The sequence below is a fragment of the Passer domesticus genome, chromosome 4 (assembly GCF_036417665.1).
Source record: "Passer domesticus isolate bPasDom1 chromosome 4, bPasDom1.hap1, whole genome shotgun sequence".
NCBI classification, from domain to species: domain Eukaryota; kingdom Metazoa; phylum Chordata; class Aves; order Passeriformes; family Passeridae; genus Passer; species Passer domesticus.
In genome coordinates this window covers 22577625-22595136 of record NC_087477.1, presented here as the reverse complement: position 1 = coordinate 22595136, position 17512 = coordinate 22577625, and the positions used below count along the sequence as shown (strand labels likewise).

At 37.3% G+C, this 17512-nt stretch overlaps 1 long non-coding RNA gene across 1 annotated transcript in view; it reads left to right on the top strand.

Moving 5' to 3' along the window:
• Positions 1–17512, top strand: part of LOC135298698 (uncharacterized) — a 40092-nt gene that overhangs the window by 9465 nt on the left and 13115 nt on the right. Inside the window, exons 2-3 of the long non-coding RNA XR_010360747.1 lie at positions 15909–16044; positions 17034–17139. This is a non-coding gene — a long non-coding RNA (uncharacterized LOC135298698). The remainder of the gene's footprint in view (positions 1–15908; positions 16045–17033; positions 17140–17512) is intronic.

Genomic DNA, 17512 nt, shown 5'->3' with positions numbered 1-17512 from the left:
TATATCAAACTGTAGTAGTTATCCATAAGGCATAGCTGTCATTCTGCAAAATTTTTAGTAATGCTTTCATTTTTATCTGACAGCAAGAAGTACCTAAAGTAATAAAAAATCATTTCTACTTCATATTTGCTTTGGTGTTCATTTTGTCCCTGTCAGTGTCTGTATATTACAGTAGGTGAGATTTATACATCCCCTTACTTGGCATTTTGGGAGAGCCATGCACAGAACCCGAGACTGTGAAATTATTCCTCTTGTCAAGATTAAAAAAAAATAAATTATTTCAACTCACAAAAATTTCCATTGAATGTGTTATATATGCTCTATATGAACATAAATCAACACTTCATTGAATGATTTCTGTTCTGTGCATGCTCTTTTTTTTTCTGTAGAGATTGTTACATTCTCCTGTTTCTATAGTTCTGAAGATCATTAAGTTTTGCAGTATATTTGCAGAGAATTATTTTATTCAGTAGAGAACACTGACAAATCTGTACTTTATTTACTATTCAGTTGAACTGTGTAATTTATCTGCAAATTCAGTCCTCTAAGTCATTAATATAATCCTGAGGAGAATATAAAATAAATCTGTCATATTTTAAAGTAATCATTTGCATTCAAATCAATATATACTGTCATATCATATAGCTGAAAAAAAAATTGAAATCTGAATATCAGAGCTCTTAACATGCTTTACCCATTCTGAGGATTTTACCTCAATGTTCAATGTTAATTCTATGCAGCCAATACCTTTCTGTGATCACTAAAATATCATGTTTTCGAGGCCATCTGTTTGATACTTCACTTGATTCTTATGAGGTGCAGGTTAACTTCAAAGAACACAAAGAATGTACAGCCCATTGGACTGAGTCTGTAATGCAATTCTTAAATCATGTCTGCAATATGAGAAGTATTACTAAGCCAGAATTATTCAGTTGTGTGATCATTAACAGAAGTCTAACAGTACTGTACAATAATTCCATCTGTTTCCTAAATGCTCCCACATTGACTCCTCCATATTATTGACTTCCATATATTGTCATAGATTGACAAAAAAGGCTTTGGAAAAGTTAATGCAAATATTGGCAGGTTATTTTAATGCTGCCTAGTCTGTAAAGGTACATTTAAATCTGACTAGATTTAAATTTCTTGTTGTATAGAGGCACTCTTTCCAGTATTAGCAATTCAAATAAGAAGCTGTGTGTTATACCAGAGAGCAAGAACTGTCAGGGTTCCAAAGTTAATTAGACTAAACAGACAACTAATTATGTCTTATTAAAATGTAAAGGACCTGTGACAAATTGCACTAATTGCATGTTCTTATATTTCTGAAGAGGTCAAGCTACTTAAAAATCGTGTTGTTAAAGGAAGACAAATGTAGTTTTATATGCTCGATAGGAATATTATAAACTGCATTATTTATGACTCTGGGAGGAACACTTAATAATTTTAAGCTATAAATCAAACTGTTCATTAAGCTAGGGAATCAGCACACAGTCCTGAAAATAGTCTGTAAAAACCTGCTGCCAATGTAATATTCATTTGAAGGTCTGTTGTTCCCCCACCCTGGCAATACAGATATAGTGCTATTTTAAAGTACGTAAACCCTAAGGGAGTTACAGCTCTTTGAAGTTTTCCCCTACTGTCCCAATCAAATAGCACAAAAACATTTTATAATATTAATATTTTCAAGAACTGTGTAAAAATCAACTGCTCTCAGGTCTAAATGTTTGCAAGTCTATGTGATAATTACCAGTAAAATGAAGAAGAATTAAATAGTGGTTAATAGGATAAAGAATACAGAAAAAAGTTGAGGAAATTCCCTAAAATCTTTGTAGGTGTTGCTGTTAAATATTGAACCATTATTGCATTTCTGACTAGATACACTAATATTTAAAGTACTGGTTATGTTCTGTTTAAATGCTTTAGAATAAGTGTAAAAGCTGGGGTACTTATGATCTCCAAATGAACCAAGCCAAGACTAATGCAAGAGTGAAGATTTGCTATGCTGGAACAAAAGGGAGATGCCATTTCAAATCACAACTAACACAGGAGAACACGGAATCACATTTAGAAAGCCTTTGTCACAGGCTTGGGAGTACATTATTTCTTAGACTGCTCTTAGGATGAAAATGAGTGCTAAGAAACACATGTGGAGTGAAAGCCAAGGACACCACACTGATGTTACATTTATAATGCTTTCCCTGGGAGGTAACCATACTTGCTAAGACAGGCATTCAAAATCACAAGCTTTTCTAGACACTTCCATAGCACAGAACATGGAAGACAGTGTTAGAAATTTTGTGATACTGTAAGAGCATTACAGATAACAGTCTGCAAGAGTAGCTTTAATTTCAGGTACTGCAAAGAACAGTAATGCCCATGATCCTCTGAGTTTTTAGGGGGAAAAATGATATGACTGAGCATGATGTTAGCATAGATTACATTTTTCTTTGATCTTAACAATTATTACATTTAAAGTTTATTATTCTTGAATTCTTGCACATTTCTACCCTGATAAATTAATGTCTAGATCAATAATTATTCTTGCTGATGCTGGTAGTTTGTGAGAGTCACAGGAATCCAACCATTGTAGTGTCTAATTGCTTTCATGTTAGTGAAAAGTTATTAGTGTGGGATTTTTTTCTGACAGCATGTAGTTCTTGTTGAAATACATTGTTTTGACTGAATAGATACAAGTTTCAAATATGAATAAACTCTAGAAAAAAATCTTTAGTAGGGGAGATGTATTTTGGTATGGAACCCTTCATACTTACTGAAAAAAAATCAAAATAAACCCCACAAAGCCAAAGAAACAGGACAGAACTTTGAGTGCAACAAATACCGAGATTTATATTCCTCTTCTAATAAAAAATATTCTTCATTGCAGCATGCAAAATGGTAAAACAAGCACTTTTGTTTTCTTCTGAGTATAAAGGAAAGGAATGCAGAATCAACCAGTTTGGAAAAGACCTCGGAGATCATCCAAACTATGATCAAAAACCACCTTGTCAAACAAACCATGGCACTAAATGCCACATCCAGGCTTTCCTTAATGACCTCCAGGGACAGTGATTCCACCACCTCCCTGGGCAGCTCATTCCAATGCCCAACAACCTTTTCTGGAAAGAACTTCTTCCTAACGTCAAAGCTAAATCTTCCTTGGTGCAGTTTAAGACTGGTTCCTCTTGTCCTGTCAGTGGTTGCCTGGGAGAAGAGACTGACCCCCACCTGGCTACAGCCTCCTTTCAGGGATTTGTGGAGAGTGATAAGGACTTTTCTGAGCTTCCTTTTCTCAAGGCTAAACACCCACAGCTCCCTCAGCTGCTCCTTACAGGATTTGTGTTCCACACTCTTCACCAGCCTTGTTGCCCTCCTCTGGACATGTTCCAGCACCTCAAATTCCTTCCTGAACTGAGGAGCCAGAACTGGACACAGCACTCAAGGTGTGGCCTCACTAGTGCCCAGTACAGGGGAAGAGTGACCTCCCTGCTCCTGCTGGCCACACCATTCCTGATCCAGGCCAGGATGCCCTTGGCCTTCTTGGCCACCAGGACACACTGCTGGCTCATGTTTAGTCAGCAGCTGACCAGCACCCCCAGGTCCCTTTCCACCCAGGCACTCTGTCCAGGCACTCTGTCCCCAGCCTGTAGCACTGCAGGGGGTTGTTGTGGCCAAGTGCAGGACCCAGCACTTGGACTTGTTAAACTTTGTATCGCTGAATTTGGTCCATCAATCCAGCCTGTCCAGGTCCCTCTGCAGAACTCTCCTGCCCTCCAACAGATCAACACTTTCTTCCAGCTCTGTGTCATCTACACATTTGCTAATGGTAGAGTAGATTTCTTAGGACCCAGCAAAGTAGCTTAGCCACCATGTGTTATACTTTCTATCTCATTTTTTTACATCTGCCCTAGTTTCCATGGAATTTATTTCTTATTTAGTAGGAGAATTGAAATCCTTGTGTTACTGTTTTCTAGGCATTATTGTCAAATAAAAAAGTGTTGGATTTGGTTGATTTTGGTGTGTGTCTGTGTGTGTGTGTGTGTGGGGTGCATTTTTTGGGTGTTTTTTTTTTCTTTTTTTTTGGTTCTTGTTGTGCGGTTTTTTAGGTTTGGTTTGTTTTTTTTTTGTATGCATAAAATCTGCATACCTGGTAAACATATGAAGAATATCCTGTGAAATTTCTTTGGTCAACTGAGCCATGCTGAATTGTACAAGGTAGATACAGAACATGTTTAGTACAGGATAACTGAAACAGCTAATATATGATTTGACTGCAACACAACTGTCTGAGAACTTGCCTTTTGCTGTGCTTTTTTACTTGTTGTATGCTGTGCATGAACTATTATACATAATAAGTCAGTGCATTATATCAATTAGAATGTTAAAAATCTTGATTACGACTCTTCCCTGAAGTTGATGGGAATCTTCTACTTTACAAGGCAGTTGCACTTTTAAGCCCATTCCATTCTGGCAGTTGTTTTGATTACATAGACTTGAATTAAAAAAAAAAAAAAATTGGATTCAATAGATATTTCTTGCTGGCTTGATAGGCTGTGGCATTGCTGGAATGAAATTTTATGTAATGTTTCTAAAAGCTACTACTGTTTTTTTGTGTTTTCCCTGGCTATGCGCTACTGGTCGTGTTTCTGCAATATATATTTCTTCATTAAAAGGAGAGGCTAAAATCATCTTTTTGATTAGCTGAAATTAGTAAGAGTAATATCCTAATTTCATTTAAGGAATAAATCTATAGATATGTTTCCTAATTTTTTGGCTGCATCAGAAAGTAAATTATGGTTATTAATGGTGAATACAGTTATATAAAATGTAGAAGAATGAGAGAGTGGAAATTATTTAATACAAATGGATATATTTTGATTACTGATAGAAAAATGTAAGTGCTTTCAACCATGCCCCTAAGTAATCCTGAACCTATCAATACTGGATGCACAATACTTTGCTTCAGCAAGCTAATTAAATATAAGACAAAATGTGTCATTTTATAGCCTCCTGACTTAAGAATATTCAAATACATAAATAGAAGATTTTCTTAGGTATTCTTCTGAAACCAAAAAGTTGATATGGTTTGACACTCTCCTTATTTTCTAAACCTCGTAATTGGTTTATCCAGTATATTGCTATGCTGGTAAAAATGTTCAGTCTCTGTACAGTGCTATGTCATACCTCTTCTTGTTATGAGGAGTGCATCAGAAAAAAAATATTTTTTCACTGCTTTCTCATATTTATCCCCTAAGGCTGTAGTTTAATTGGCCTATGAACAGCCTCACACTCAAGAATGTCTGACAAATCTTGCAGCTACACAGTAGTGACTCTGAACGAGATACTGTAAGATCCTTTTTTGCCATCAACAGTACTAGAGCTACAGCCCTTGATGTTCCTGATTTTTCACATCAGTATTGCTTTAGCTGGCCTCTGGCACTTAATGATGGTACTGAGCTTACACTTGCTTCTAGTTAATAAGCGATCATGTAGTGTTGTTAATTAGTCTAATTTTAACTACGTGTGAAAGCCATACAGACTCTGCTTTAATACAAATTTGTGATAAACTTAGTTTTCTATGAGATTGTATCTCCTTAACTGACCTGTGCAGTAGCAAAAATAAATTCAATACCTCAGAAACAATTAGGTTACATATGCATAATCTTAATACAATACTGTTGGGAGCACCTTTTATCATTTTCTCAAGAGAGGGACTGCAGCAGAAGTCTAAACTTGAAATATTGGTATGCCCTGCACAGAAAATGTGTATACAAATGACACCTGAGTAGATTGAAACAGAAGTCATTGGTGGAATGAAATCTTCTTCTGGAATGATTAGGTTATACTCCCCAGCAGAGCTTACAGATAGCTGCCAAAGTAAATCCATGTAGGGAGGAAGGAGGAAATTACTGTTTATGAATGGCAGCCTCTGGCTGTGCCCCCAGAGAAGATGGCAGGACCAGAGATGATGAGTTTTAGTGTCTGACAAGGATAATAAATTGATTCAAAATAACCCAAACCTGGTGAACCCTTGGGTGTTGTGCATGATGTATGTATCTGACCGGATTTGTGTGCATACCTCTTGCATCCAGGGAGGGAGACAAAGGACTGTCCAGCTGGCTGAGCCTGTTCCAGTGTTACAACAGGTTATGGTGTTATAGCTGATTATTTTGACTTTAATCTGGCTTCTTTGGATTAGATTGGAGACCAGAGGGAGCAAGCAATTTACTGATATTGCTAGACATGCATTTTTAAAAAACTGGTCAGTAATAATACAGGCAGACATAAAACTTCCATGATTTGCGTGACATCTCTTGTAATTCTACCACTACAAAGTGGTAGAATGTTGTCATCACACTCCTGAGTGTGATGACAATATACCAGTCTCAATATAATACTTAGTGGTAACTGATTGTATCAGGCAAATGAAAGTATAATATTTATAATCAGGCATTATACATATAGTGGAAATGCATGCTGCATGCATGTGATCTGCATATAGTCTTGCTATGTAATTTACTGCAAAGAAGAATAGAGTTACTCAGACATAGTCATAAAGTCAACCTTTTCCTTCCAGATATTTTCACAAAAAAAAATAAAAATTAAAAATTGTTCTTTCTTATGGACAGACAGGACTAGATACTTATGTTTCTTGCAAATCAATTTGCGGCCAGATGGATCAATTTACTCCTCCGCAGAGAAATTATTTTCATGCAGCATGTTACAGTTCTGTTCAGAGATTGCTGCTTTTTTCTTCACAGTATTTGACTTCACCAGAGTATTGCAAATTTGTAATGAAATTCATAGACTTTTACAGAGTTTCTTGTGATGGTCTCTAGAGTATCAATATTCAAGTAGACAGTGAAAAGAAAGGCAGATATAATTTTCTCCTATTATGTAAGTCCATACCCTGCAGAATTAATTCAGAAAGTCAGAATTACTTGTGTTTACCTGTCTTATTCCTGCAAATTTGAACTGTTTACTTTCTGTGCAATATAAAACACTGCCTAATTTCCTCTTGTTCTACATTAATCTCTGTTTCAAAGTCAGAGATGATTTGTAAATAACATTGTTTTGTTACTTGTACATTTTGTTATAGGATAGCAAATGCTAAAAATTATCACACCATTTGAAGTAACTGCATAAACAAAATTGAACCAGAAATCCTTAGAATATTGTAACAATCTGTATGTAACTCAATGCTGGAGAGAAACAACTTTTTCTCATATTTGTAGTAAATTTAAAGGAATGTATTCTCTATGGCCTTAACCCAAATATATTTTTCAGTTTAATGTCCTTGTTCTGCATCTGCAAAATGATCACTTGACTAATATACATGGCTTGGGACACTCTGTCTGGGTGCTGTGGCTTAAGTACCAACATATTTATTTGTCACTATAAGGGATAAAAATTTCTTTGTTTTGCACATATTCAAAGCTTAACTACATGGCAATTTAACTGTCTGACTGTCATTTGACAAATAGAATGAATTCAGGTATGGAGCTCTTGATTCCTCTTTCAATTTACTTCTTTACAAAACCTTTTATTTTCATCTTGGATTCTTTTCTCCCATTCATGGTAAACGTTTTATGATAGTCTGCAGTTGTTTCCTTAAGCCTGATAGATATTTGCAGCAGCAACATGCTGAAATTATAATTAAAATGAGGGGCTGTAATCATCCTTATCATCTTCATATGTCCCCACATTGTGATCATTAATATATTCTGGTTTGTTATCTTAGTAAATTAAAACTGATTCATACTTTGTAAATATAATCAAAGACAACAGCTGCCCTCTTTGTATATTTAATAAAATGGAATCTTCTCAGCAATCTTTTTATCTGGAAAAATTACTATTTTATTTCAAGACTAAATACCTTTTTTTTTTGTATCAGTTTGATGAGTGGCATAAACCATTTGAGTCTAGTTCCAAAATGCTTCTATTATAGAGGCATCATTAGGGGGTCGACAGGATAAACTTGCATTTTGATTTCCAATAAAAGCAGGACTAAAATCTCCATTTGATACTTTAATGGTTGAATTGAATCTCTAAATTCAGCACAACAGCTTTTCAAGGGACAGCTGGAAATTCTATTCTTCCAATAAAATATTTATAACAGTCTTCAGTAGAAATATTTCAAAAGGATCTTAGAAGTTCTACTTTGATTTTCGTCTGTATTGGCTTTCCATAGCTAAGTAAATAGTAGTTCTCACAAATTTTTAGCTGATGATATTCTGACAGTGTTTTGTGCATAGATGTTTTCTGAAAAGTTTAACTCCCCTGTTTTGGAATAGCCTAGCCAATTTTGGTTAAGATTAACAAATAAAATGTTCTCTGCCCATATTCTTGAGGCACAGTGTATTAAGGCAAGAGAATCACAGGAAATATTCTATGTGCCTAGCTTTCAGCACAGAATTCCAGAAATTTTATGACATTAATCACAGTAAAGGGGCTCTCTTTACTCAGTGTAAAGAGTTCATTTTAGCTGTAAAATGAACTCAAATTTACAGGTTGAAGTTGACAGATTGAATAAAGGACACAAAACTGCCTTTAATTTTTGTTTTCTGTTTCCTTAAGGCCTTTCCAATCTGTAGGTTTTTTTATCTCTCTCAGGTTACTGCACTGCATCAAATGTTAGAAAGGTGAATAAAATCTCTTAGCTATTAAAGCCAATAGTAAATAGAATGAGTAGGATGCATATCTTGCCTCTCATTTCATGGAATACCTCCCTTGTAGTTATTGTTTTAAACTATTCTTGCATTTATTTTTGTTGAGAAATTTGGGCCAGTCAGTCCTGGCTGCTATTTATAATGTGAAGACTGAAAACCTGATTTATATAAGAGTCAGACTCGTCTCTGAGCAAAAAACCACACATTTATTTATGTATATTTAACATTTTCAAAACAACATGATATACTGTAAGGTTCCTAAGATACAAAGATGTCATAAAAATGACAGACTTCTACAAAAGCTGTGAAATAGTCTCTCATCCAAATTATTTGTCAATGTCTCAGAAAACAGAATCTGTGCTTGCAGGCACCCCGTGTGCTTTTCACTGAAATGAGTGTTTTTTCATCTCAGAGATGTGAAGGACGGAATTTGGTGCAGAAACAGTGACCACCCATCTAGAACATCCATTTTGGGATGGCTTCTATAGTACCTTTCCTCCATCCTTATAATATACCCCTTCATTGTCATCAGCAGGACAACAACTGCTGGCTCTATTTTTCCTGGTATGTACTACTCTAATTGCAAGGAAAGAAAAGTGATGTTCTCTGAGTTAAGCATGATCCAAGACCTGTGAAAAGCTGGATCTATGCAAAGTTTGTGAGAGGAAGAAACTGGCTCCCACTCGTGGGAAACTAGTAATTAGAAGTTAGGCACTGCTGTCTCTGAAATCAGTGCTGAGTGCTTTTCCTTGCAGAAGGAAATATGCAAGACTGTGTTTCTGTCTGGTCTTTGCACCCTGTGTGCTGTTAAATCCTGGTGGAGGATTTTCTAGCACATTAACTAGAGGCTGCATGTTGAAAGCTCCCATGTGTTTGCAGGAAGTGCACTGTGTAGTATTCCATTCATATGATAGGCAATGATGGAGAACAAATGTGATGGAGAACAGGAGTACAGGCTCAGGAAACTTCAATGGGAAAGACAAAGAGCAAGTTTCTTCCACATCATTTGTACAGGGAAATTTTTAAGAACATGTCTGCTGGCTGGCTCTGAGATTTCTGAAAGTCAAGCTGAGTTGTCCCCTTCTTGTTTCCCACTGACTCTTGTGGTGTAGCTAGTCCAGACATGGTAGAAAGGTGGGTTGTCCACAGGACAGATGAATGAATGAAAACAAAGATTTATTAATTAGATTTTGAAACAATATTTTAACCATATGGTTTAAAAGGTACTTACGATGCTTTCTACTACCAATTAATGAAAGAAAATCCCCAAAATTGGTGGGGCTGGAGGTTTGAGACTGTATTACTCTTTAAGCAGACACTAAATAATGTGAAAACCACATTAATAGAATTTAAAACCCTTTAAAATAAAAAGTTATCCTCTCTTACATGCTCCAAAGTGCTGCTTCAGGTTTTTTAATTGTTCTGTGAACTGCTAAAGACTCACTTGGCAGAATTTCTCTGCTTATCTTTTGGTGATAATCCTACTGTTGCCACCTGATCTAAATGTTGGGGAATGTGAATGCACACCTCTGCCATTTAAGCAAGTGTTATACCTCTCTGTCTGGTCATTCAAAGCTGTATGAGCTCTTCAGCAGGTGTTTCCAAGCAGGTAATGTCCACATAGCTCTTGGACAAGATTTGCAATGGGACCAAACTGTAACTAGGTCACCCTTCTCTGCTGGCTCAGTCCGAAGAGTTTCATGGAAACTAGGAATAGTTTTCTATGTAAAAAAATTCTCTGGACAACACAGAGATTAGGCAATTAAGAAGGAAGAATGAAGTGCTCCTTCAGACTGTGATTAGTGAGGAGCTGAATGCCCGGGGAGGTGGTAGAGTCACAATCCCTGGATGTGTTTAAGAAAAGACTGGATGTGGCACTCGGTGCCACGGTTCAGTTGAGGTATCTGGGCATGGGTTGGACTCAATGGTCTTGAAGGTCTCTTCCAACCTAGTCATTCGGTGAATTCTGTGAATTCTGTGAACTTAAAGAACCTTTGCTGAATCAATGAATTGCATATTTCCTAATGATGTCTGCAATATCAGATGTCTCTTCCACATTTCTGAAGTGGCAGCTCTCTACTGTCTAAACCTAATAAGAACAGCCCCTCAGTGGATTCCCAGCAGTCTGCCTTTTCTCTTTCTTCCCTTTATATTGGGAAGTTTTGAATAAATGTCCTGCAGAATTTGAATGACTTTTCAGACACAGCAGTATATGAACAAATGGATGATTTTGGGTTTAACACACTTTTGGTGTAGCTCTTGTCCACAGGTTCAAAAATATTATATATACTACCTTCACTCACAAATCTACAACATGCTTTAGCAAAAAACCTGTTCTGATTTAAAAATGAGTTGGCAGTTGTTAAACATTTCACCTTTTTTTTGTGACTAAGAAAAATAGCAATAAATGCATAGAATTAATAAAGGCTCAAAAATAAATGAAAAATTAATGGCTAAGGATAATAGCACCAGTGAAACATCTGTCTGACCATCCTAATAATCACTTAGATATCCAAGATGTTTGAGTGAGAATGATACCTATAGTCTGCTCACCTGAACTCAAAGGGCAAACTTGGAAGAGAAATTAAGTATAGATGTGCATTAGAAAGTAGGAAAAATTCTCAAGAGTCAGTGTATAATGATATACATTGGTCAGTAAAATGACATCACTTTTAGAGGAGATTGTTCTGATTGTGGCCAGGACAGGGTTAATGTTTGGAATAGCCAGGAGAGTAGCATGGTCAGAGAGAAGAACTTCAGTGGCATCCTAAATTTTATCAGTTATAGAAAGGTACTTTCCACATGCTTATGGGGATGCTTGGAAAAGGACTGCCTGGGTAGCAAACTGGGTGGTGAATTTCTGCTGTAAATGTTACCACATCTATTTTCTCTCAAGCTCTCCTAAGGTTTGCAATTGCTTTTAGTGCTGTGACTACCCTTTACTGAGAGGAAAACAAAATTATATGTGTGCGCACCCAAAACAGACTTGAAATCAGACCCTGAAACTGTGATTTATGTCTCTCTTTACAAGGAAGAGAAGCTATTTCTCCAGCCAACCAGTTCCATTCTTTTGCCGAGAAAGGTTAGACCAGATGATGTTTGCAGTTCCGTTCAACCTGGTTGTGTTTGAGGGTGTCAGGATGAGAGAAGAGATGAGAATCTTGACTCCATGTTTCAGAAGGCTGATTTATTATATTATGATATATACATTATATTAAAAATGCTATACTAAAACTATACTAAAAAGAATAGAAAGGATCCATCAGAAGCCTAGAAAGGACAGGAGAGGAATGATAACAAAAGCCTGTGACTCTCAGAGAATCTGAGCCAGCTGACGTGATTGGCCATTAATTAGAAACAACCAACACGCCCCAATCACAGATGCATCTGTTGCACTCCACAGCAGCAGATTGTTTACATTGTTTACATTCCTTTCCTGAGGCCCTCAGCTCCTCAGGAGAAAATCCTGGCAAAAGGATTTTTCAGAAAATATCGTGGCTACACCTGGTATTCTATGACTCATTTTATTTGGGGTCCTTATCTATACCAAGATACAAACCAGGGCTATAGGCCAATAACCAAACTGTTTTTTAAGCCTTTCTAGAGGCTTAGAACTTTCCTCCTCCCAGCTCCAGCAGCACTGTTGAATATAACTTTTGGAAGCTTGCCCATAAAACTAAGAAAAGGAGCTCTGAATAACACAAGATAACTCAGGCTTTTGTTTAGTACCTATGTGGCTAATATTTGGAAAATCACTTGGCTGAAGTGTGGTTCATTTATAGCTTTTACTGTTCTTTTTAGCTCTACCTGAAGAAAGAGAATTTCAACTGACAGACCAATCTTTCTTTTTAATGACATGAAATATAGGAAGAAGTGGAATTACTGCTTCCATAAATCATGGCTGATGATTCCAAAGCTCTTTTTGTAGTCTAGGTCCTCAGAGGTACATTATCAGAAAACTGCAATGCTAAGCTCTCAGATGCATGGTATTATCTGACATCGAGCATTCTATAAATTCCATGAACTTTGTTATAAAAGGATGCAGACAGGTAATTTTTCAATTTTAAAACTTTTAAATTTTCAGATTTTTCGTGCCTTGAGAACATACTTTGTCCCCCTATTGATCTCATCCTTTTCCATTTGGCAATATTGATTTGTTCTCCTATCTCTTAAATGTAACAGAATCCAGACAAGACTGTTTTTATTTAACAACTTCTATTTAAATAGTACTTTAATATCTTCCTGCAACAGTATCTTCAAATGATGCTAGCACAGCTCTGAGGATGTTATTCAGCAATGTGCTGTTGAAGTCAAAAGAGGACACAATATATTATTTGTATGCAAACCAGTGGAAAAATAAAGTTCTTTTTACCTTGATCCTATTTTCAATGGATTTTTTGATGAGAAGTTTTGAAGTATCTTTGAAAATAAATGACAACTTAAGCTAGTTTAAGCTGGGGGTGTTTAGCGGGGAGAAACACAGGCTCAGGGGTGACCTTATCACTCTTTACAAGGAAAGGAGAGTGTTGTCAGGTGGGAGTTGGCCACTTCTCTCAGGCAGCTGGTGACTGGACAAGAGCACAGGGCCTCAAGCTGCATCAGGGCAGGCTCATGTTGAACACGATGAAAAAGTTCTTCACAGGAAGGGAAGCGTTAGAATGGGCTGCCCAGGGAGGAGGTGGAGTCACCATCCCTGGAAATGTTAAAGAAACTGGATGTGGCACTTGATGCCACAGACTAGTTGACAGGATTGTGATTGGTCAAAGTTTGGACTCGATGTTCTCAGAGGCCTTTTCCAACCTAAATGATTCTGTGGTTCTGTAAACTATAATTATTGATATTAGGAAAATTGTGATTAATTTTGTAAACCCATACTGAGGGATTATGACTTCTACAGATAGCTCATTTTAAACTTAGTCCCATGTCCATTTCTAGATGCCCACAAAAATATTAAGTAAATTTGTGTATATTTCTAAGTCTTTAGGCTTTATTCAGCTTAGCTGATATAATCCAAAGCTAAGAGTGAGTACTACTCCCTGCAGCTTGAAATCTGTGCTTTTGTGACTTGAAAAGTGTATGCAGGAAACTGCAACAAAGAGTAAAGTTCTGACAGCTCAGATTTGCTTGCCACCTACAACTCACAAGTCATTGTGGCCACAGAAAGTCCAGTTTAGGTGCTGTGCTAGGCAGTATGAGTATCACCCCTCAACGTCCATAGTGAACTCTAAATTTCTTTCCCCCTGCAACTGCAAGTGGATATGGAGAAAGTTTGTCTCATCAAAATGAAATCCAGGATAGCATGAACCCTGTGCAAGGTATCGCTTAAAATGGTTCAAATTACACTGAAAATGCATGGTACTGCCATGGATGTACTTAAATATTTCTGACCATATATATGTCTTAAATTCCTTTTATTTCTTTTGAACTAGTGAAGATCAGTTCCTTTTTTTTTAAGATCTGTGAAAGACTTAATTTCTTCTTTTAAAACCAATCCTCAAGGTCCTCTCTCATTATACAGTTCTTAATTTTTTTTAGAACACTTACATAGGAGGTCAGGACATGAATTCAGTTTCTTCCTCCTGAGATTGTTCTGTAACTCTGGGAAAGAATAATGTATAGTTAGTCTTTGATCATTCACAGGAAAACATGGGATCAAAAGAGAGGACCAGAAAAACTGACTGTATCACTGGTGAGTGGTTAGGGCATTTGAATTATTAGGGAGCTCAGTGGGGAAGAGGAGTGGGCTTTATTTTTTCTGATTGATATTGTACCTGGTACGGTTCATAGAATCACTTCCCAATTCCACTCATGCAAAATGGAATGGAGTCTTAAGAGTGATACCAAAGTGCATTTTTTTTTTAATTAGTGGAGTCATGTTATGCAATGAGAAAGTCTGCAAATCCTTGAACAATGTAGGTAGAGGATTTTCTCTTGTGTTTTTAGATTTGTTGACATTATCAGATTGGCAGTTCTGGGCTGAGCAAGGATACAATGCTAGGTAGCCAGGAAAAGTTGATTTTACTGATGGAAAACTTAACATGAGCCATCAATGTGCACTTGCAGCCCAGAAATCTAGATGTATCCTGGACTACATCCAAAGCAGCATGGGCAGCAGGGGAGGGAGGGAGGGGATTCTGCCCCTCTGTTCTGCTCTGGTGAGAGCCCACCTGCAGTGCTGCATCCAGCTCTGGGCCCCCCAACATGAGGACATGGAACTGTTGGAACAAGTCCAGAGAAGGTCAGGAGATTGATAAGAGGACTGCAGCACCTTTCCTATGAGGACAGGCTGTGAAAGCTGGGGCTGTTCAGCCTGGAGAAGAGAAGGTTGTGTGGAGACCTCATAGCAACTTTCCAGTATGTGAAAGGACTACAGGGAAGCTGGAGAGGAATTCTTCATCAGGAACTGTAGTGATAGAATAAGGAGCTCAAACTGAAATACTAGATTTAGTTTAGATATTAGGAAAAAAAAAATAAATCTCTGTGAGGTAAGGCCCTAGCACGTTGCCCGGAGAAGCTGTGGATGACCAACTCCTGGCAGTATTCAAAGCCAGGTTGGATTGAGCACCTTGGTCTATGGAGATGTGTTCCTGCTCATGGAATAGATTCTCTTTATGGTCCTTTCAATCCAAACCATTCTATGCTTGTACGAATTCAAAAGTTGAGAAGAGATACAGAACTCCTCCTCACCATGCCCAAGATGAGATGGGGACTGAATGGGAGTTCTCAGAACTTCTCAGTTTTGGACTTTGATACTCAAATTCAGTGGAGTTTTCTGCTCTCTCATGCTCTCACACTCTCTATTTTGATTTTTCATTGTCTAGATCTGCTCTTCAGTATTGCATTGAAAGGAAAGCTTAGAATCAAGAAATAAAATAATCAGAAAATCAAAAAAAACTTCTGTAGAGACCAGGATCTGAATTATGCCTCTCAAGTTCAACTGTATTCCAGAAGTCATGAAATGTATTACATATTCATTTCCTTATCCCCCAAAGTGCTCCTTCATGTGCACGCCCCAATACTTTTACCTGTACCAAAGGGATTATAAGAGGTGATGGTGCAGTGAATATTTTTATGAAATGAAAAACTTCCGTTGAGCCACAACCTCTCTGGGTAGAACAAACTTCAAAACAACCCTTAGGTATCAGCTTTATGAATGCTTTATGCTGGCACATCATCAAAAGAACTAATCCATCTTTTTTTCTCTGTTCCTTCCCACTCCCTTTTTTTGTGTTGGTACAGTCATCTTGGGAAGCAGTTTGGAGCTGAAATGAATGCAGGAAGCTCACTGATGTGTTTTAGCCCCAGGGGATTTTCTGATCCTGTTCATTGTACATCCAACACTTCTAATAGCACAAAGGGAGAACTTTAGTTGTAGGTGAGTGCCTGGTAACATGGATATAAATCGTTCTCTTTAAGTGAAATTCCTAATTTTTGCTGCTTAAAGTATTTCTGAAACTGTTTCTTTGGATCAGCAATGACTCAGTGGATAAACCATGAGAAGATGGTGTTAGGGAAACACGACTATTAGTATCAAGCACACAGTTTCAGTCTTTGTCTTAAAATAAAAATCAAGACGTATTAGATGGGGATTTATGACCTGGTAGCAAATGCATCATCCCTGCCCTAGAAACCATTGTGGAGAACCTAGACCAGACTGCAAAAGAGTGTCTCTTGTAGAGATTGTTCAATATGGAGTCAATTACAGTTCTATTTCAGTCAGGAATTTTTAATGATTTAGCTTCCCTTGGAAGGAAAGTCAATCGAATAACAATATTGGTCCTAGTTAAGAAAAAGTTCCAGTTCTTTTTGTGGTAGCTTGCAAAAAAATAAACTTGTAAGTCTGTATAATATTATATTAGTCCTGCATGGCAGTGGTAAGGCTGGCAGGCAGCCCACTCTATACAATGTACATATGCCAACACCACATTGCAGTGGAAAAATCAATTCTCAGCCAACTGTACTTGGATTGGAAGGAATTTGAGCAGTTAGTGTTCTGAGTCCTAAATTGACACGATGACTTTGCTCAAAGAGAAATCTTATGAAGGTATTGGGGCAGGACTTGTTAAGACTGCATCTGAGAACAATATTTTTAAGAGTAGGGTTAAGGCCATTTCATTTGAAAATAATGAGACAGGGCGAGTAAGAAAGAGACAGATCCTATAAAAATTAGAAATCTAATTAGTGAGATGCACGTTGGTGGTGTATGCAAACAAAGGTGAGATTAAGGAAGAGCATAGTGATGCTTTTATAAAATCAAAATAATGAACACACAACAATAAAACTATCTAGGAGCAATAACAGTACAGTTTATGCATAATAATAATAATAATAATTCAGTTTTCCTTATTGCATGTTGGTATAAAGCTGTTTAAACACAGAGGAGCAAAGAAAATTAAGACTCTGTGAATAATACGGATCAAATCCAGAGACGTTTGAAAAATACCCCAAAACTTGATTGAAACCAAATGAGGTAAGATGTTTGTGCCAAAAACTTGATACTTTTCATTAAATAGTAAAAGAGGCAAAGAGAGAGAAAGAGAGAATAGAGAAAGCAAGAGAGAGAAAGTGGGAAGGGAGGAAGGAAGTGGCGGAAGGAAGGAAGTGGCAGAAGAGGGAGAAGGAAGGAAGGAAGGAAGGAAGGAAGGAAGGAAGGAAGGAAGGAAGGAAGGAAGGAAGGAAGGAAGGAAGGAAGGAAGGAAGGAAGGAAGGAAGGAAGGAAGGAAGGAAGGAAGGAAGGAAGGAAGGAAGGAAGGAAGGAAGGAAGGAAGGAAGGAAGGAAGGAAGGAAGGAAGGAAGGAAGGAAGGAAGGAAGGAAGGAAGGAAGGAAGGAAGGAAGGAAGGAA